The sequence below is a fragment of the Eptesicus fuscus genome, chromosome 15 (genome assembly GCF_027574615.1).
Source record: "Eptesicus fuscus isolate TK198812 chromosome 15, DD_ASM_mEF_20220401, whole genome shotgun sequence".
Classification (NCBI taxonomy): Eukaryota; Metazoa; Chordata; class Mammalia; order Chiroptera; family Vespertilionidae; genus Eptesicus; species Eptesicus fuscus.
In genome coordinates this window covers 44,071,949-44,093,930 of record NC_072487.1, presented here as the reverse complement: position 1 = coordinate 44,093,930, position 21,982 = coordinate 44,071,949, and positions in this window count along the sequence as shown.

Genomic DNA, 21,982 nt, shown 5'->3' with positions numbered 1-21,982 from the left:
GACTTTGAGCTACTTGTATAATTGCTCTGAGCCTCAGTCTCTTTCTCTGTCAAATGGCAATGAAAATGGTGATGAAGACGTTAGTGATGATAATGGTGGGTGATAATGGTGATGCTAATGGTATGGTGATGATGTAGGTGATGATGACATGATGATGGTGGTGATGACACCTCACAGGATGGTTGTCAACATTAAGATACAGTTAAGAATAAAATGGCTGATGTTTGTGAGACTATGTAAAACTGCAGTACACCATAGTTCTTTATTTTAAATCAGAATATTTGTATGCTTCTTATCAAGGAGCTGTGTTAAAGAGGCTAATATTTGCCTCAAGAGAACAGATAAATATTTAAAAACTACGTATTTTGTGTTTGTAGTCGTGTATGTGTGAGCCTAAATGGTGAAATATTGACAACAATTTTTAAATTTAGAATTACAATAATTTAGCTAGAGGTAAAACAATAAAGCTGTTTATTCTTTCTGAGGAGAGAAAGTTGGTTTTTGTTTGCATCGTTTTCAACTTTTTGGAGGAGTTCTATTTTCTGAGTCTCTTCTTACACCAGGTAAAAATGAAAATAGCTTTGAAAAGATTAATTGTTCATTCAGTTTGTTATCAAAAGGCAAGGTTCTTCTGAATTTTTATATATCATATATAACAGGCAAGCTTCTTTTGAATTGTTGTATATTGTAGAAGTTATCTTCACTAGACCTAAGTTTTATAAATATTTCCAGGAAAAAAATAAATGAATCCCTCAGTTTTTTGTTTGTTTTTTTTTTTAAGTGGAAAAAGCCCTGTTATAGATATCAGAAATCTTTAACTCTAGTTTCTGTTTTTTCACGTGTTAAATATGTGACCCATTCAAATTAATTATCTATTGAGCAATAATTTTTCCCTCTGTTAAATGGTTATAAAAAAAGATTTATTCCTATTTCGTGTAGCTGTTAAGGTCAATTAAAATGATATTTATGGAAATGCTTTGTAACTTGTAAAGTTCTGTATTAATAGAAAGTGCCATATTTTATTAACTCTAAGATTATCAATCATAAGTTGTGTCATTAGTTGTATTTCACTAAGAACAAAATGCTACTAATTAACTATGATACATTGCCTTATTTTATGCATGAATGGGTCACTTCAGCCTCTTCTTTTTTAACATTCTTTTGTCTATTCCAAGAAATATGGCAGTACTTCTTGCTTTCATTTTATATTGTTTAGCAGGAGATAGGCAGTCTTTTAGCAGGTAAATTATTTCAAAAATGTAGCAAAATGACCTGTGTTTTCTTCAGTCTAATAAAGCATTTGATGGATTTATTGCAAGAGAACATAGAATTGCAGTCATTCCTCCCATGATTAATATTTTCTCTGCTAACTAATATTTGCTCCTCAAACATATGCATTTCTGCTCTGTTCCCATGTCTTTCTTCATATGCAATAGTTTCATTTCATTGTTAACATTTTAAAGACACTTTTTTTTTTCAATTTTTTTTATTAAGGTATTATATGTGTACATATCTTACCATTGCCACCCCCCACCCCACTCCCATATATGCCCTCACCCCCCAGAGTTTTGCATCCGTTGGTTATGCTTATATGCATGCATACAAGTCCTTTGATTGATCTCTTATCTCCCCCACCGCTCCCTAACTTTCCCCCTGTAATTTGACAGTCTGTTTGATGCTTTACTGTCTCTGTATCTGTCTTTTTGTTCAAGTTTATAATGTTCTTTATTATCCATAAAAGAGTGAGATCATGTGGTACTTTTCTTTCATTGACTGGCTTATTTCACTTAGCATAATGTTCTCCAATTCCATCCAGGTTGCTGCAAATGATGAGAATTCCTTCTTTTTTATGGCAGCATAGTATTCCATTGTGTAGATGTACCACAGTTTTCTGATCCATTCATCTGCTGACGGGCACCTAGGCTGTTTCCAAATCTTAGCTATGGTGAATTGTGCTGCTATGAACATAGGGGTGGATATATCCTTTCTGATTGGTGTTTCTAGTTTCTTCGGATATATTCCCAGGAGTGGGATTACTGGGTCAAATGGGAGTTATGGCAATTATATTCAACATCCCAGCAATACACATAACTCAATTGATTGACAAAAATGTGAGCAGCTATGTCCAAGCTTGTCCATGCACAGTTGGTGAAAGCTCCTGTATGACTGCCACCTGGCAGTCAGTGCTGATTTAAGGTATGTTAAAATATGGGGCAAATATTAATTCGGCATAGTGGTTTGGGTCGATTTCTGGGTTCTCTATTCTATTCCATTGGTCTATATGTCTGTTCTTGTGCCAGTACCAGGCAGTTTTGAGAACAGTGGCTTTGTAATACAGCTTGATATCTGGTAGTGAGATCCCACCTACTTTGTTCTTCTTTCTCAGGATTGCTGCTGCTATTTGGGGTCTTTTTCATTCCAGATGAATTTTTAGAAAGTTTGTTCTAGGTCTGTGAAATATGCCATTGGTATTTTAATGGGGAGTGCATTGAATCTATAGATGGCTTTGGGTAGTATGGACTTTTAAATGATGTTAATTCTACCAATCCATGAACACAATATGTTATTCCATCTGTTTATGTCTTCCTCTATCTTTTTTATGCTCAATTAATATTTGACAAAGGAGGCAAGAACATACAATGGAGTCAAGACAGTCTCTTCAATAAATGGTGTTGGAAAAATTGGACAGATACATGCAAAAAATGAAACTAGACCACCAAATTACACCAAACACAAAAATAAACTCAAAATGAATAAAGGACTTAAACATAAGATGGGAAACCATAAAAATATTAGACGAATCCACAGGCAGCAAAATCTCAGACATGTGCTAAAGCAATATCTTCACTGATACAGCTCCTAGGGCAATGGAAACGAAAGAGAAAATAAACAAATGGGACAACATCAAAATAAAAAGCTTCTGTACAGCAAAAGAAACAATCAACAAAATAACAAGAGAGCCCACTGCATGGGAGAATATATTTGCCAATGTTATCACCTATAAGGGTTTAATTTCCAACATTTACAGGGAACTCATACAACTTAACAAAAGGAAGATAAACAACCCAATACAAAAATGGGCAACGGACCTAAATAGATACTTTTCGAAAGAAGACACAAGGAAGGCTAAGAGACATATGAAAACATGCTCAAAGTCACTAATCATCTGAGAGATGCAAATCAAAATGACAATGCAGTACCATCTCACACCTGTCAGAATGTCTGTCATCAACAAATCAACAAACTACAAGTGCTGGTGAGGATGTGGAGAAAAAGGAACCCTCGTGCATTGCTGGTGGGAATGCAGACTGGGTGCAGCCAGTGTGCAGAACAGCATGGAGTTTCCTCAAAAGCTAAAAATGGAACTCCCATTTGACCCAATGATCCCACTTCTAGGAATATATCCCAAAAAACTAGAAACACCAATCAGAAAGGATATATGCACCCCTATGTTCATAGCTGCACAATTCACCATAGCTAAGATTTGGAAACAGCCTAGGTGCCCATCAGCAGATGAGTGGATTAAAAAACTGTGGTACATCTACACAATGGAATACTACACCACTATAAAAAAAAAAAAGGAACTTTTACCGTTTGCAACACCATGGATGGAACTGGAGAGCATTATGCTAAGCAAAATAAGCCAGTCAGAGAAAGATAAATATCACTCATTTGTGGAATATAATGAACAACATAAACTGATGAACAAAAACAGATCCAGAGACAGAGAAGCATTGATCAGACCGTCAAACCTCAGAGAGAAGGTAGGGGAGGGTGGGGATAAGGGGAAGAGATCAACCAAAGGACTTGTATACATACATATAAGTATAACCAGTGGACACAGACACCAGGGGGGTGAGGGCATGAGTGGGAAGGTAAGGGGGGCAATGTGGGGATAAGGACACATATGTAATACCTTAATCAATAAAGAAAAAATAATAATAAATGTGGGGCAAAAGGTGTCTCAGAATGAAATATTGCATTTACATTAACAGCCACAATGTGACACTTTTATCCTTAATAGAAACTGCAGATAGCACGTTCTTTGATGCACCTTAGTATTAGGAGTGTGAGATACTTTGAAACTAGTCCAGCCTGATGAGGTCATAGCGAAGCAGTCAGATGCTCCTTCAGTACTTGTAGACAATGTAGAGCCTACTTTGAGTCATTTCTTCTCCACACTAAACTCTGTCAATTTACTTCGTCACATTCTACAAATTTTAATATGGCCTGGTTTTGAGATCGTACCTTTTGATCATTTTGCTCTGAATGTGAACTAATTATTCAGACCTCTTTAATGCATTGTTTTTGAAATTAAACTTTCTGCCCCAGTTATGCTTATTTAAATGGTAAAATGGGCCCAGCCAGTATGGCTCAATGGCTGAGCATTGACCTATGAACCCCAAGGTCACTGTTCGATTCCCGGTCAGGACACATGCCTGGGTTGTGGACTCTATCCTCAGGTGCAGGAGGCAGCTGATCAATGATGCTCTCTCATCATTGATGTTCCTATCTCTTTCCTCTCCCTTCCTCTCTGAAATCAATAAAAACTATATTAAAAAATATATAAGTTAATAAAAAAAGAAGAACAATGACTTTCTTGAGTTTCTGGGTAACTAAAAATTTGAAAATATAAACAAATCTGCATGTACTTGTAGTGTAGTTTTATTTTTAAACGGTGGTAAAACTTTACATTAAATTAGTTATACATTATTATTTTAAATTAAGTGCATTTTTATTCTTATAATTTTTGTTCCTAGTCTTTTTAGCCTATCTATTCTGTCTTTAACTGTTGCTAGAATGTTGCATGGACAGAGTCAGAATCAGGCTGCTGATTCTGGCAGACACCTGTGATATTAGTTGCCTAGGTATCCTGTAATAATGTTCCACAAGCTGTGTGGTTTAAAAAGATACCCAGAAATTTATTCCTTCAGAGTTCTAGAGACTAGAAATCTGAAATTAAGGTGTTGATCGGGCCATATATGCTCTGAAACTGGTTAAGGATAATCCTTCTTTGCTTCTTCCTAGCTTCTAGTGGTTTCTTGACAATCCTTGGCTTGCAGCTGCAGTACTTCAGTTTCTGTCTCCGCTGTCTCATGGTGTTGTCCCTGTGTGAGTGTGTGTCTTCACACAGTGTTTTCCTCTTCTTATAAGGCAAACAGTCCTATTGTATTATGGCCCATCCTAATGAACTCATGTTAACTTAATTACATCTGCAAAGACCCTACTTCCAAATCAGGTCACATTTCTAGGTACTGGTGCATAAGACTTCAACATACCTGTTTTGGATGAGACAATTCAACCCATAATACCTTGTCAACATTATTTTATGGGTTGACACCAATTCATTACTACAGAAGTCACTGCTACTTGTGTACAGAAAATCTACCAGGGATAATCTGATCATCTTTCTTAGCATTCAACCCATTATAGAAAAGAGTAAAAAGGGAACTATCTTTTTGTTAATGGACTCACTGAAGTCTCTATAAGCTTTGTGTCCTTGATATTAGACAAGTCCTGTAATCCTATAAGAGCAAAATCTGAGCGGAATGTAGCAAGTCAGTCTTAGACATTTTCTGATGGTTGCCCTCTCTTTTAGGCATTCACCATCTGTTCCTTCAGTAATCCATTTTTGTATCCAGTGGGTTGCCAAACCTATCATCTTTCATTTGAAAGTGGGACTGACATTGGCTTCCTTCCAGTTTTCAGATTCTTTTGCCCTTCTCTGAGATTTCTCATAAAACAAGGATGGTTGTTGAATAATTTTATTTATAAGTTCTCTTAGAATTTTGGGATACAATCCATCGAAGCCAAATGATTTGAATTCATATAAAACAATTTTACTACCTTTGGATTTTGTATTCCCTTATGAATGCTTGTTTTATACTTGGCAGAGAAATCAGAAGCAAAACAGGAATTTAGATGTTATGTTTTCTTTCCATCAAACTTCAACATAATACCCTTTTCCCCATGCAGTTGGCCTAGCTCTCTTTTGTTCACCTTCTTATTTGTAAAATGACATTTTAAAAAGTTTTGTTGCCCTGGCCGATGTTACTCAGCGGTTAGAGTGTTGGCTCCTGCATAGAAGGGTCAAGGGTCCGATTCCTGGTAAAGTGCATGTACCTGGGTTGGAGTTCACTCTCCAGCTCCAGTCGGGTACGTGCATGAGGCAACCAGTTGATGTGCCTCTCTTACATCAGTTCGTTCTCTCTCTCTCTCTCTCTCTCTCTCTCTCTCTCTCTCTCTCTCTCTCTCTCTCTCTCTCTCTCTCTCTCTCTTTTCTCCTTTCTCCATCCCTCCCTCCATCCCATTTTCTCTGAAGAGCAATGGAAAAAATATCCTGAGGTGAGGATTAACAAAAAAATTAAATAAATAAATAAATTTGAAAAAATCAGTTGTCCTTAGCAGTTGGTAAATCTAAGTTGATTTATTTTGGACCTGATAGCATGATTTCATACACATTCACAGTTATTTGTGTGGTGTGTTTTTTTTCCCTCTCCATTCTTGTGGTATTTACTTTTTTCATGCATTTCCTCCTTGTTTCTTTCTTCTAAGATTATTTGCCTTTCCGTAATTGGAATTGCATCAATAAGAGATTCCCAATTCTCTTGAGTTCAACCATTCAAGAATAGACATACAATGAAACTATGAATTAAAATATTTTGAATATGCCTCTTTAAATGTCTCAGCAGGCTTGTCAACAGGCTTTTAACAGGCGTTGCTACCATAATCTAAGATGATAGGGATGCTTTCTTCCAAGACTTGCATCATTTTCCCATCAAATAATTTCCTCTCTGGTTAGAATTAGGTCCAGAGTAGTCTTTTTTAAAGTCATTTCTTCTACCATTGGAGAATTGAGATTATCAGAAAGACAAGAACTTCCCAGAACTGTTACTTTGAGACAAATAAAATTTGTTGCCTCTTTTTGGACAAATAAACATTCTCATTATTGCTATACTTTTCTTGCCTCTTTGCCAAGAAGGGATGAATTATTAACCTCCCAACAAAGTAAGGTGACCTCTATTATCAGCAATATACCTTTTATTTTTTCTCTTGTAAATTCTATACCATGTTTTTCAACATGCTTTCATCAATGCTTTAGGTATTTTTAAATAGAAAAAAAATGACAAAAAATGTTTAAATGTATCAACACTACCTCTTCTAGATTTGACAACATTACTAAGATTACAGGTTTCAAGTTCAAAAGTACAAAAAAGAGTACACTTTCATGACTAATCATAAATTTATGAGAAATTTTCAAGAGTCAATTCCATGCCCAGCCAGTGTGGCTCAGTGTGTAAGTGTTGACCTATGAACCAAGAGGTCACTGGTTTGATTCTCAGTCAAGGCACGTACCTTGGTTGTAGGCTTAATCCCAGGCCCTGGTCTGGGCATGTGCGGGAGGCAACCAATAGATGTGTCTCTCTCACATGGATGTTTCTCTCTATTTCTCCCCCTCCCTTCCACTTTCTCTAAAAAAAAAAAAAAAATCAATGGAAAAATATCCTCAGGTGAGGATTAAAAAGAATTCATAAAAACATTTTTAAAAAAGAATCAATTCATTGTCTCTTGTAGCACTCAGCCAAATCAAGAGTAGAAAAAGCTGTCATAGATTCTCCTTCCAATTAAGCTCTTACTGAAGGGTAGTCTAAATTTGGGTTGGGGGGAAGATAGCATGGGGTGAGATGCCATTTTTATTGCCTTCAGCCTAAGGGCACACTGTGATCACGTTTGCACAAGGTAGCTAAAACTCTGATAGGAAACTCAAGCTAGTTCTCTGGTCTGAGGATTCAGAGAATGTAGATTCAGGTAACTACAGCCACTGGAAGTAAAGAAAGATGTGGAAAAATGAAGCCTCCAGATATGCATGTAAACTTTGCCCAAATCTCTGGATAATTTCAGAACCACTATTGAGTGGGATGGAATTCAGATACAGAGAAAATAATTGACTGACTTTAGCTTCCAATTAGAAGACAGAGTTGGCAGTTCGAGTTCAATCAAGTAAATTGTCTGCTTTAAAAAAAAAATTAGCACTCTTTGAGGATTAAAATAAAATTCAATTAACATTCAAATGTCCAGGATACAATCCCAAATGACTTCAAATATGTAGAACTAGGAAAATGTGACTTATTATTAAATAAATAAAGCAATCAAAGAATAACAACTCCAAGCTGACCCAGAAGTTAGAATGACAAGAATTTTAAGACACCTATTATAGCTATGCTCAAAGAAGTAAAGGGAAATATACTCAGGGGAATGAAAAAAATCTTATCAGATAATTAGAAATGATAAAAAAGAACAAAATGTAAATTTAGACTTGTAGAATAAAACACCTGAAATAGAAACTTCACTTAACCAAAAAGTAGATGACAAAAGAAAAAAAGTCAATGACCTTGAAGATAATTTAAGAAAAATTATCCAATTTTTTGAATGAGAAAAGAATAGAAAAATAAATAAGTAGCTTCTCAGTGAGCTGTGGACATTACATTATCAGAAAGAGAAAAGGGAGAGAAAATGAGAAAAAATATTTGATGAAACAATGTCCAAAAGTTTCCCCAGTGATGAAAGGTATAATATTACAGATTCAAGCAGCTCGGTGAAACTCAAGCAGGATAAACACAAAGAACAATGATGCCTGGCCAATTATAGTCAAACTGCTGAAAATCCAAAGATAATAAAAAATCTTGAAAGCATCCAGCAAAAAAGGACATTTTACATACAGAGGAAAAATGATTTCGTTGCTGACTTCTTATCAAACACTATGGAGGCCAAAAGAAAGTGAAAGAAAATCTTAAAATGCTGAAAATAAACAAGCTATCAACCCAGAATTTTATATATATGGTGAATATAAGTATTTTGAACAGAGGTGTGTATGGTTCAGAGTGGAAAGATTTTGGGACATCTTGTCAAGAACACTGCAACAGTTCTAATAATTTTTAAACAGGTTTAAGGGGCAAGGAATATAAGCCATGCTTTACTCATTGCTCCATCATAAGAATGTTTGAATTCTTGCCTCTTGGTATATTTTTTTTTATTCTGTCTCCCCATTATCAGAAATGCCCCAAAGGCTAGAACAGAGTAGTTGTTAATAAAAGAATCTTTGCCATATTTTAAGGGAAGTGGCTTCTCAATATTCAAATGTAAAGGAAAAAGTTATAATTGGATATTTCTGTTAAACATCTTGTGTATGAAAGAGGGAGGAAAGTGAGAAAGGCACTGCATAAGAGCTTGTTTATAGATGAACATTCTTTGTTGCACTCCACCTAACTTGAGTTGTGTTTGTGTGTGTGTGTACATGCACGTGTGTGTGGTGTAGTCATTTCTGTTTTTTTAATTATTATTATTATTTAAAATGATCCAAGGAGGAAGGCTTTTCAGACACAATACTAAAAACCCAATGACGATAATTTCTGATTATTTTTTAATGTTATTGTAAGGAAGGAAAAATTCTTCTCTACCCTCTTTGGGTCTCCAACTGGGCTTAAGACTTAAACTGACAAAAGACAGGTTAACAAGAGAAAAGCATACACCTTTTATTAAAAGATTACATATAATACGGGGCCTTCAAAAGAGGATGACATAAAGAAGGTAACCAGAGCAGGAAGTTTTTGTACCTTTTAGACCAAGAAATAATAACTTTGTGAAGAAATGACAAGACACAGGTGTGTCTAGGGGGCAGCAAATTGTTGGGAAGTGACTAGAAGGTATATATGGAGGGAGTGGCAAAACTAGTGGAAGATCAGGGCTATTTTAGTAAGTCTGTTTGCATAGATCCATTTCTGCATTGGTTCCCAGTCTCTAGTGATAAGGATGTTCTTCTCTTCCTGGTATAGGGAGGGCACCTTTCTCATGGGAAATTTCATGACCTATTTTCATAAAAAAGGGGAGGACAGAGAGAGAGAACCCTTTCTGCATCTGCTATTTCTCAAGTGCCTTCAGCTCAAAATTATCAATATATCCAAGTGGCATATTTTGGAGTGGCATATCCTTAGCGTCTTCATTCTCTAGTCACTTGAAATACTTAGAACTATTTTGCCTCTATAAATTAATTCTAGCTTAAATAATATCTCTAAAATGTTGAGTCTTTCCATGAACTCTTCATTTTCAGGTCTTCTAGTAGGTCTTTAAAATTTCTTATCAGATTAAGTACTGGTTAATTTATAGCTCTTTTTGATATAGGAAGTGGCCTTTATTTTTGTTATTATGTTATATAATTGGTTTTTGTTGTTGAAAAGAAATATTATAGATATTTTAATACTGATAATGTATACTAGTACTTGCTATATTTCTTCTTTTGATCCTGACCATTTATTTGTGAGTTTCCTATGAAGCTAGCCATATCATCCTATATAATAATAGACAAATATGCAAATTGACCATACCTCCGACACACCCACAAGCCACACCCACAAGCCACACCCACCATCCAATCAGAGCGAGCATGCAAATTAACCCAAACCAAGATGGCTACAGCCACAGAGAGCAAGGTTTCCTAGGTAACAGAGGAAGCCAAGCTTTCTGCCAGCCGTTGCAGGCCTAAGCCTCCACTCAAGCTACAAAGTTTCAATTTTAGAAGGTAAACAAATTCAAACAAATGGCAGCAGAATGGAGCTTGAGAGAGCAGGCCAGGGTTGCCGCCGGCAACAGAGGAAGCAAAGCTTTCCGCACACCCTGGCCGGGCCCACCCACTTAAGGCAACAAAGTTTCAATTATAACCCTAACACAAATGGCTTCGGGCCTCGGAGGGAGCCCCAGGCTTGGCTCTGCTCCAGGCTACAAAGTTTCAATTGTAGAAGGAAAATAAATTCCAGATACCAGGGCCTCCGCTTGCGTTGCCAGGGGGCGTGGCCGGCCTGCAAACCACCACAGGCCCCTTGCTCAGGCCACCCCACGCCCCAAGGGTACCCCACCCTGATCAGGGACACCCTTCATGGCAAACCAGCTGGCCCCCACCCCTGTACCAGGCCTCTATCCTATCTAATAAAAGAGTAACTATGCAGATTGATCATCACTGCAACACACAATATAGCTGCCCCCATGTGGTCAAAGATCCTGCCCCCATGTGGACACAAGATGGCCACCACAAGATGGCCAGCAGGAGAGGGCAGTTGGGAGGCACCTGTCCTGCAAGGGAGGGCAGTTGAGAGGGACCAAGCCTGCAAGGGAGGGCAGTTGGAGGTGATCAACCCTGCGGGAGAGGGCAGTTAGGGGTGACCAGGCCGGCAGAGGAGGGAAGTTGAGGGCAAACAGGCTGGCAGCAGAGTGGTTAGGGTGTGATCAGGCTGGCAGGCAGAAGCAGTTAGGGGCAATCAGGAAGGCAGGCAAGCAAGCAGTTGGGAGCCAGCAGTCCTGGATTGTGAGAGGCAGGCAGAAGCAGTTAGGGGCAATCAGGAAGGCAGGCAGGCAAGCAGTTGGGAGCCAGCAGTCCTGGATTGTGAGAGGGATGTCCGACTGCCCGTTTAGGCCCGATCCCACCAGGTGGGATCGGGCCTAAACGGGCAGTCGGACATCCCTTGAGGGGTCCCAGATTGGAGAGGGTACAGGCTGGGCTGAGAGGGTACAGGCTGGGGTACAACCTCCCTCCGTGCACGAATTTCGTGCACCGGGCCTCTAGTTTACTCATAATTACAATTTTGTGCTTTTCATCCATAGCCTTATAATTTTTCTTTATCTTATTGCATTGTTTGGAATAAGTACTGTGTTCAGCAGAAGGTTTGAAAGAGGTCATTCCTGTATTGTTTCTGAATTTAATGAGATACTTTAAATATGTCATCTATAAGAAGGATGCTTGCTGTCAGTTTATGTGAATATGCTTTATAGCAAATTAAGTTCCCCTTTACTCATTTATTGAATTTTACTAATTTTCCAGGACTTCTTTTTAACTAATATGAATGATTATTGAATATTATAGAATCTTGTAGAGTCAGATAACATAGAATTTTCTCCATTAATATGTATTACTGCAATGAATTGCTTTGATGGAGCTATTAATTAATAATTATTTTATTACTAGAAATAAAACTAGTTTGTCCTGAGTAGGTAAATAAGTGCTCCGATAAATTTTTTATAATTTTATTTGATATATTATTTATTTTTCATCAAATAATTACCTCTTTGATCTGTTTAACTCTTTGTCTTATGTTTTTATATGCTTTATGTCTTCATTTAAAAAAATATATTTTATTGATTTTTTTTACAGAGAGGAAGGGAGAGGGATAGAGAGTTAGAAACATCAGTGAGAGAGAACCATGGATCAGCTGCCTCCTGCATACCCCCTACCGGGGATGAGCCCGCAACCAAGGTACATGCCCTTGACCTGAATCGAACCTGGGACCCTTCAGTCCGCAGGCCGACGCTCTATCCACTGAGCCAAACTGGTTAGGGCTATGTCTTCATTTTTCATTGCTATTTTCTCAGATATCTTTGATTCTTTTAAATAAATTATTTAGTTGGATGTATAATACTACTTTAGTCTCTGTTTTTCCTCATATAAATGGTTGAGGTGATGAGTTTGACTCTGAGAACTGTTAGGCTTGGTTATATAATTGTTAACTAACTTCCCAGTAAGAGTGGTCGGTTAGATTTATTCATTTATTTGTTCACTTGTGGCCATCATATATTGTGTTTCTTCTATCCTAGACTCTTCAAATATATTTTCTAATTTAACCCTCAAACAACTCTTATATATTATCCAAATGTCCTGAGTGAGAAAACAAACTTGAGAGGTTAAATGACTTGCCTAATGTCACTCAGCTTGTGACTGGTGGACTCTGGCTTATCTAGACCACACAGAATCTTACAAAATATAATTTAAATTTCCTGTTACCCTATGCTATTCCATATCTTTGGTAATTGATTCTTTGATCTTTGCTTTTTCAGTTGTAGCTACCTATATTTTCTTCGGGTAAACAAATTTGATAGGTATATGAATTTTTCATGGAGAAGGTTAACATTGAAGCCATGAGCTTTAAAAAAAATTCATAGGAAGATTTACTTCAGAATTTTAGTTGTCAGAGTGAGGAAAATTAAAATTTGCAATTTACTTTCTTTTACCTTATTTCAAAATGATACTTGTGGTAGCATCATCCCATATGAAGATTATAAATTAAAATGAATATTTTCTGAAGGGGACATTTTTCTAAATCAAAGTCCATCTTAGAGTAGTAGAATCTGGAGTATTAATGTTGGATTCATAATTTTACTCAGGATTAGGACCTAATATTTTTCTATAAAACTGAGAAAGGGATGAGCATACATTTGCTTTTATTGCTCTTAATGGAATAACCTAATTAAACATTTAGGAATATGATATAACCCCTTTTCCAATATACTAAACAAGCAAACAGTATTTTAGAAGGTGTGAGAGAAACAAAAATGAGACTTTTTTTCTTATTCCTTCAAAGGTTAACTTATCCACAAACATTTAAATTCCTGGGCTGTGTTTATGGTGATGAAAAAGATAAACACAGCCTCTGAGAGAATCTGATGATGTAATTCAGAGACACAAACAGAGTTTAGTGACCTCACAACTTTCATTAAAGAAAACACTCTCTAGAAACTTTACAATGTGATTATATCAATTAAGCTATAGCAACTGATTATAATTTTACTTTATTCTCTCAGGCAAGACACATCATATTTCTTATATCACTTTTGATGTTTTCATTAAGCTAGGTATGCATTAGAATCCTGACTTATTGCTTTCTTAAATGTCAGGGCCAGATATTTTCTGTCATTTTTAAAGTAAAAAAATATACTTAATATTTGAGTTGGGTGATGAGAAAATTTCTCTTTGCCCAGTAAATTTGTCAGGTATAGAACACATCCATTTCAGTTAGGTAAGTCATATTGTCTTTTATTTGCTTTGACTTTTTTTTTTATTTGCTTTTACTAACTTAATGTACAAGGAGCAATATTTATGTTATCCATCGTGTCCTGGTGAAGTTTATGAAATAACTAGAGGCCCGGTGCATGAAAATTCATGCATTGGAGGGGGTCTTGTCCCTCAGCCTAGCCTGCCCCCTCTCACAGTCCAGGAGCCCTCAGGAGCGGGAGGCGACCCGGTGATCAGGGGAAGACGATGCCCCCATCACACCTCTGCTGCTGCCACTGCTGGCAGCGCAAGCCTTGGCTGGCCCTGGTTACCTGAGCCTCGGGTGGCCCTGGGTGGCTGGGCAGCCGCCATCCGAGGTTCGCCTGTGCCTCGGGCCGGTCCTGAGCGGCTGGGGGGCTGAGGGGACTGGGGGACTCAGTGTGTGCAGAGGCAGGCGTGCAGAGTGGCCAGACCCGCCTGGGGGCGGGCCCGGCTATGCCGTGTGCCTGCCACTCCGGCGGGGCTAAGGGGACTGGGCATTGCCATCTTGTGGTTGTGGGTGCTGCCGTCTTTGAGAGCGTGGCATTCAATTAGCATACTCCCTCCTTATTGTCTGTGGGCACCACCACCTTTGTTAGGGTGTGATGGTCAATTAGCATATTCCCTCTTTATTAGATAGGATATTGTGAACTCAAAAACAAATGAGTTATTTCACTTTAGGCAATGGGGTCCACCCTAATTATGGCTAGATCTTGATTTTGAACAAGGAATACAGGTTATCAATATATGAACTAATTTATTTGTCTTTTCTTTTTTTCTCATGGGAGAGAATGTAATTAAGAGCTAAGACATTTGATGTCCTGTGTGAGTGAGTGGTTTAATTGGAGCCCTGCCTTGCTGGGAGGGAATCCTGTTTGGAAGCAGTCTGGAACTGTGGAGGTCACCCTTGATTTCCTCAGGGTTGTTATCCAGATACCATCCATTTTGTGCTTTTGCTTCACTTTAGTCAGCTGCACAAGGCTGCTTTCTTGATCCTTTGCATTCCACACCACTGAGTGTGATTGTTCTCTGGTCCATAGGTGCTCACTTGTAGCATTACTCACACTAATATTCTAGCCTTCAAATCCCAGCCAAAACCAATTCTTGAGATTCACAAGTGACAGATAATCAGAGGGCATGCAAAATACCCAGAGTATCAATGGCTCACTGAAGCTGTTTCTACCAGGTGTATTTCTAATAGAATAGGCTTGACCGCTGAATTTTGGAGTTAGAATGTCCAAATCCTCAATTCAGTCACCTGATCAACGAATTTATCAAAGATTGTAATGGAGAGAGAGGTTCACAGAATGCTTTTTCACATATTGGCTTTATTTGAGAAAGTAAGCTCATGTCCTGTTAATACTGACAAATTGACAAATTGACTTTTAATCTTTGCAATATTTTTTATTTCCCTTTTCTGATAGCCTAATTCTGTCATTTGTATAGGCTTCTAAGAAAGATTAGTACATAGACTTATTCTAGGTGTCCAAAATCGGTACAGCCTGCAATGCTTGTTGTTCAGCATTTACAAAACACTGAAAACATTAGAAATCTTCATCCATTCAGTCATTTATTGAAATGTCTTGGATACTAGACACTCTGTTATACACCAGACATACACAGTTGAACACAATGCTGCTTTCAAGGAACAATTACTTAGTTTATTGTATGTCCATAGGATGTATAGTTTCAACATCAGTGAAGCATTTACATTAAATATTTAATTGTATTTAATTATATATAACAATATTTAATATTAAATATTAATATTTAAGCACCAGTCTTGATCTAGCCACCATAAGGAAGTATATTGGAAACTAGAGGCCCAGTGCACGATTAAATCGTGCAGGTAGGGTCCCTAGGCCTAGTCTCCTTCGATCAGGGCCATCTTCTACCTGTTCGCCAGTCCCCAGGCCCAATGCTGCCTCCGCCGCCGCCACTGAGCTGCCAGGCTGTTGGGATCACCAGCTCATCCCCAGCCGCTGCCGCTGCTGCTGGGGCTTGAGGCGCTGACGAAGGGGAGCACGGCAGGGGATCCAGGTGCACGCACGTGCACCAGGCCAAAGCCTCTGGAGCCGGCGCAGACAACCGGCTCCCCGCCTCCGATGGCAGGGGAGCCGGGTGTCCGGGGTGTCCGAGGCAGCCCCCCCTCAGTGGCCGCCAATCCGGCCGTTGAGAGGCACGGGGGGCGGGAGTCCCACCCCCACACCTCTCAATGGTTGGATATGCCACCCCGAGTCCCGCCCCCCAGCCTCCCGCCGCCCAATTGTGAGCGTAGCGGAGTGATGGTTATTTGCATATTACCTTTTTATTAGGTAGGATGTCCTCAATGTGCATCCCAAATTTTCACACTACTTTATCTGCCCACCTCTCTCATGATTAGCCTTTGTTATTTAATATATTCACTTAAAAAAGTACCTACAATGTTCTCCTACAACACTGTAAGTTCCCCAAGAAAAGGCTAAAAGCTGATTAATGTTTATAATCCCTACACTTAATATTTCTTGAGTAAATTCTGGAGGTGGCAGCGTACAATATACAGCACTGACATAGGTAAGAAAGGGTCACTAATTAATTATTCAAGTAGTTTTTTAGTCTGAATGCTCTCACACACTCATTTGACTAATTTTAATCTCATAGCGGGAGTCAGAAGACTTTGGTTTTCAGTTCTGGCTCTTTCATTACTGTGTAAGCTTTAGAAAATCATATAACCTTCTCGCACCTCAGATTCCCCATCCATTTCTAAAAACAATGGCCAATTTAACCCAAATTCTATACATAAATGCATGTGTTATTTTTTAGTAAGTATAACCAAAATAGACGATTTACAGCCTGCTTATAGTGCATTTTTACAAAGAGATGCTATTATGCTTTCTCTATGTTTAATGCTGAGACTTTTTTTTTGTTTTTTTTAATCCTCTCCGAGGATATTTTTCCATTGATTTTTAGAGAGAGTGGAAGAAAGAAGGAAAGAGAGAAATATCAATGTGAGAGAAACACATCAATTGGTTGCCTCCTGCATGAGCCCCAACCAGGGCCCAGGCCAGGGAAGAGCCTGTAACCAATGTATATGCCCTTGACCGGAATGGAACCCAGGACCGTTTGGTCCACAGGTTGATGCTCTAGCCACTGAGCAAAACTGGCTAGGGCTAATGTTGAGACTTTAGGAATTCCTTCTCAGAATGTATTTTCAAAGCACAATATATAGTATCCATCGCTATGAACTTTAGGTTTTTAACTTATAACCCACATTGGAACACAAAAGTAAAAGAGAAAAGTGGGAAAATGATTTGTGAATTAGATGAAAATGCTGGTCGCATTTACCAGAGAGAAATCTTGCTGTGGAGTGAAGTTTTATCCAATCCTGGTGGTCCTGAACAACATCCCATTTTCCTGACAGAGCAGATCGTTTATATTTTCTGAGGTCAGAGTGACCTTGACTTTCTCTGTGATGAGGACAAATGCATTTTACTTTTCCCTAAGATGTGTCTTTAAAGATACATTTCCAAAATCCTATTTTTTTTCCCTTTTAGGAAAAAAAGTACAAGTTATTTTATAAACATATATTTTCATAGCTAAAAACCACTTTTAAAATTATATGTATGCACTAATGTGCATACATTCATTAAGCAAACATTTGTATATATGTTTATCAGCAACTTTTGATGATCAAATATTTTAAAACATTATTATAAAAAAATCTTTTCTTTTTCTTTTTGACACACAACATGAAACAAATATTCATGGAGTATGACCAGCTTAGTAGAATAGATACATTCAGGGTTTTTTTTTTTTTTAGATGATCTGACTTAGGTTATCATGTAAATGCTGTGAATTTCATTCATCACAATACATATTTTGTCAATATGAGATCATTTGAGATATATTTTCACTCTTCAGAATTTCTTTGCTCTGATTACTATCATTTAAATTATGAATTCATGGAGGAAAACAGATGTTTTTAAAGTTAATGCACCTAGAGACAAATATATTAAACATTTATTTTTAAGACTCTAAATTGCTATGTCTTATAATTTACCTTATATATCTTAACTACGGTACATTTGTTTTCATATCTAAGTTCCTTTAACTCCCAATTTTTAGAGAAAATCCACAGGAAGTAGGCAGAAGATCATTATTATTGGTTTGGCTGAGAGACTAAGTGATTAGTCTAGGGTTTCCCAAGCTATGTGTACCTTGTATATTTCAGTCCAATATCTTGAACTTATTAAAAAATTGATAAAGTTAACTTCCAGATAAATTAACTGATAGAGTGAATAAAATTTTCATTTGATTTTAAAGACATCATCCCAAGAGTTAAGATTTGACAAATTCATGTATTAGAAGTGAAAAGAGTAGCACAAATCTAAAAACAAATCTAAAAGCCCACCATAAACCAGTAAGGGTAATGTGAGTCCTAAGTAGGTACAGTGAAGGTGATACTTCAGAGTAGCAATAGGGACAACATAGGGTCAGAAAAGAGAGTATGCTAGGAGCTTCAAAGTCTATAGGAGAAGGCCTAACTGGTTTGGCTCAGTGGATAGAGTGTCAACCTGTGAACAAAAGGATCCCAGGTTCGATTCTAGTCAAGGGCACATGTCAGGGTTGTGGGCTCGATCCCCAGTGAGGGGCATGCAGGAGGCAGCTGATCAATGATTCTCTCTCATTAATATTTCTCTCTCTCTCTCTCTCTTCCTCTCTGAAATCAATAAAAATATATTAAAGAAAAAGTTTATAGAAGAAGAAGAAAATATGCCAAGTAAGGTGCTCAACACCATTAGACATCAGGAAAATGCAAATTAAATCACCAGGAACTTCTAATGCACTCATTAGAATGGCAGATATTAAAAGAACTGATAATAATAAGAGTTAACAAGGCTGTGGAGCAATTAGAACTCTTAGAGTCCACTTATGGAAATATAAAATGCTACAACCACTTTGGAAAACTGTTTGGAAGTTTCTTAAATATTTAACATATACTAACCACATCACTCAGCCATTTCACTTTTTGTATAGACCCAAGAAAAATGAAAGCATACATGGTCATACAAAAAACCTGCATGTTAACTTTCATGGCAGTGTTATTTACAATATACAAAAGCGATTCAAGTGTCCATTATACTAAGTGATTCTATTTATATAAAATTTTAGAACACTTTAGATTTACTAGTGATAAGACTCAGATTGGTATTTGCCTGGACCAAAAGCACAGGGATGTGTGTGTGAGATTACAACAGGCACAAAGAAACTTTTGATGGTAATGGATATGATCTATATTGAGTGTGGTTTCATGGGTGCATATAGGTGTCATTGATACATACATGTGTCAAAACTCATCAAACTCTACATTTTAAATGGCTGCTATTTCTTGTACATAAATTGAACTTCGATGAAATTGATATAAAGTGATCAATCAATGAAAGACCTTGGATAAACATATGAGCAAAGAAAATCGGGATACAAATCAGAACTCATTCTAGAGTGAAAAACTACACTTTAAATAATAATTGCATCTGCAGTTTATAGACTGCTTATGGGAGAGAATAGACTATTAGATGCTCTAAAACAAGGTCCTCAAACTACGGCCCGTGGGCCACATGCGGGTGTTTTTGCCGTTTTGTTTTTTTACTTCAAAATAAGATATGTGCAGTATGCATAGGAATTTGTTCATAGTTTTTTTTAGACTATAGTCCGGCCCTCCAACAGTCTGAGGGACAGTGAACTGGCCCCCTGTTTAAAAAGTTTGAGGACCCCTGCTCTAAAATGTATATGTCACATTTTTAGACTTAATTAAATTTGGGGAATCAAAGGGAAGCCTTTTATAATTTCTTGACTCTCTTTTTTTCTCCTCTCTCATTCCCCTCCTTTTGCCCTACTTTCTGCTCCTTAAGGGACAATTCTTTGTCTCTCTTTCACAGGGTGGTTTATACTTTCAGGCCTCTTGGAGTCTTATCAGTTAATCCAATCACCTTTTCAAGAAATTTCATTCAAAACAAAAACAATTGCTTCTCTGCTTTAAGGGACTTCTAGGAAATTCAATTTTCTTGATCTGGAGTAATATGCAAGCAGGCCAAGAATTAGGTTTTATTTTTAATATTTACTGTAGCCCTGTGGCATGGAGACAATAGTCCTAATTTTCTGATTAGACAAATTGAAATGGTAAAGATTAAGAGACCATGGCTGAGGACACACATATAGTAAGTGGTGAATCAAGGATTTGTTTCTAGACCTTTCTGGCTTCAAATAATGCACTATCTGACCCCTTAAACATGGTCATCAAATGGAATTTGGGGTTTTGCTCAGCTTGGGTCAGCAATGGCCCAAGGCAACTGAAGCCAGTCATTGACAGAGAGCATAATCGAATTAGTAATTTTCTGGGAAATGTAAGAATCATGGCTCAGAGAGTGGTGTGGTATGATATATCAAACAAAATATAAGGATGAGGTTGGCATTCATTGAAGATAAACTTTTCTATATTCTCACAGTGTTCAAAGCACCTTATCAGACCCTGAAGATTCAACATCAGCTATAACATAGCTCCTGCCTCCTGTGAGCTTCTAGTTGAGAATGGGGAGGCAGACCCTTGGGGCAATGTTTGTAATTCAGTAATTTGTGATATAGGTCTGCACATGATGCTGGATCACTAAAAGGAATAATTTATAAATTTGTCTTTATAAAAAAATTAAAAGAAATCTTTTGCATTTTAAGAGAAAGAAAATGGAAAGACCAGTAACAGACTGAGAGAAAATGTTTGCAAAATGCATATCTGATAAGGGACTTTATATAAAATAGAAAGAATATTTATCATTCAACAATGAGAAGACAAGCAACTTTAAAATGGGCAACATATTTGAATAGATACTTCATAAAGAAGATATTAAAAATTCTAATAAGCATATGAAAAGATGCTTAATATTAGAGAAATACAAATTAAAACCACAATGAGATAATCTCTACACACCCACTAGACTGGCGATAATCCAAAAGATTTATAATATAGTACTAAGTATTGGTGAGGATTTAGAGAAACTGAAATCCTCATACACTGATAGTGAGTATGGCATAGCTAGTTAATTATATTTATATCTGACAAAGCAATTCCACTCTTATGTATCTACCCAAGAGAAATTAAGACACATGTCCTCACAAGGACTTGTTAGTTAATGATAAGTTAGTTATGCAATCCAAATATCCCCAAACTGATGAATAGATAACATGTATAGCTATACAACAGAATGCTATTCAGCAATTTAAAAACTTCTCTACAGATACCTACAGCAAACTGAATGGTCTTCGAATAGATTATGCTAAATGAAAGAAGCTCACCAAAAAAGACTATGTTATAAGATTTCATTTTTATGAAATTTTCAGAAAAGTCAAATCTATAGAGACAGAAAGCAGATTTATGGTTGTCTGGGGCCAAGAGTGTGAGTGTGAATTGATTATAAATGGGCATAAGAAAACTTTTTGGGTGATAAAATGTTCTAAAATCAGATTGCAGTCATGATGACACAACTGTGTAGTTTTACAAAAAATAATTCAACTGTACTCTTATAAGGGGTGACTGTCATATGTTATTATCCTATCTAATAAAGAGGGAATATGCTAATTGACCATCACACCCTCACAAAGATTGTGGTGCCCACAGCCAATAAGGAGGGAATATGCTAACTGACTACCACACCCTCAAAAAAGGCAACGCCCACAGCCACAAGATGGTGGCGCCAAGTCCCCTCAGCCCCATCGGGGTGGCAGGTGCGTGGCATGGCCAGGCCCGCCCCCAGGCAGGCCTGGCTGCCCCAGGCACCTGCCTCTGGAGTCCCCCAGTCCCCTCAGCCCCCCAGGTACCCAGGGCCAGCCCGAAGCACAGGCAAGCCTCAGATGGTGGCTGCTCAGCTGCCCAAAGCAGGCCCAAGGTGCAGGCAAGCCTTGAATGGCGGCTGCCCAGCTACCCAGGGCCACCCGAGGCTCAGATAACCAGGACCGGCCAAGGCTTGCGCTACTGGCAGTGGCAGCAGCAGTGGTGTGATGGGGGCATTGCCTTCCCCAGATCGCTGGGTCGCCTCCCGCCCCTGAGGGCTCCTGGACTGTGAGAGGGGGCAGGCGGGGCTGAAGGCCCCCCCTCCAGTG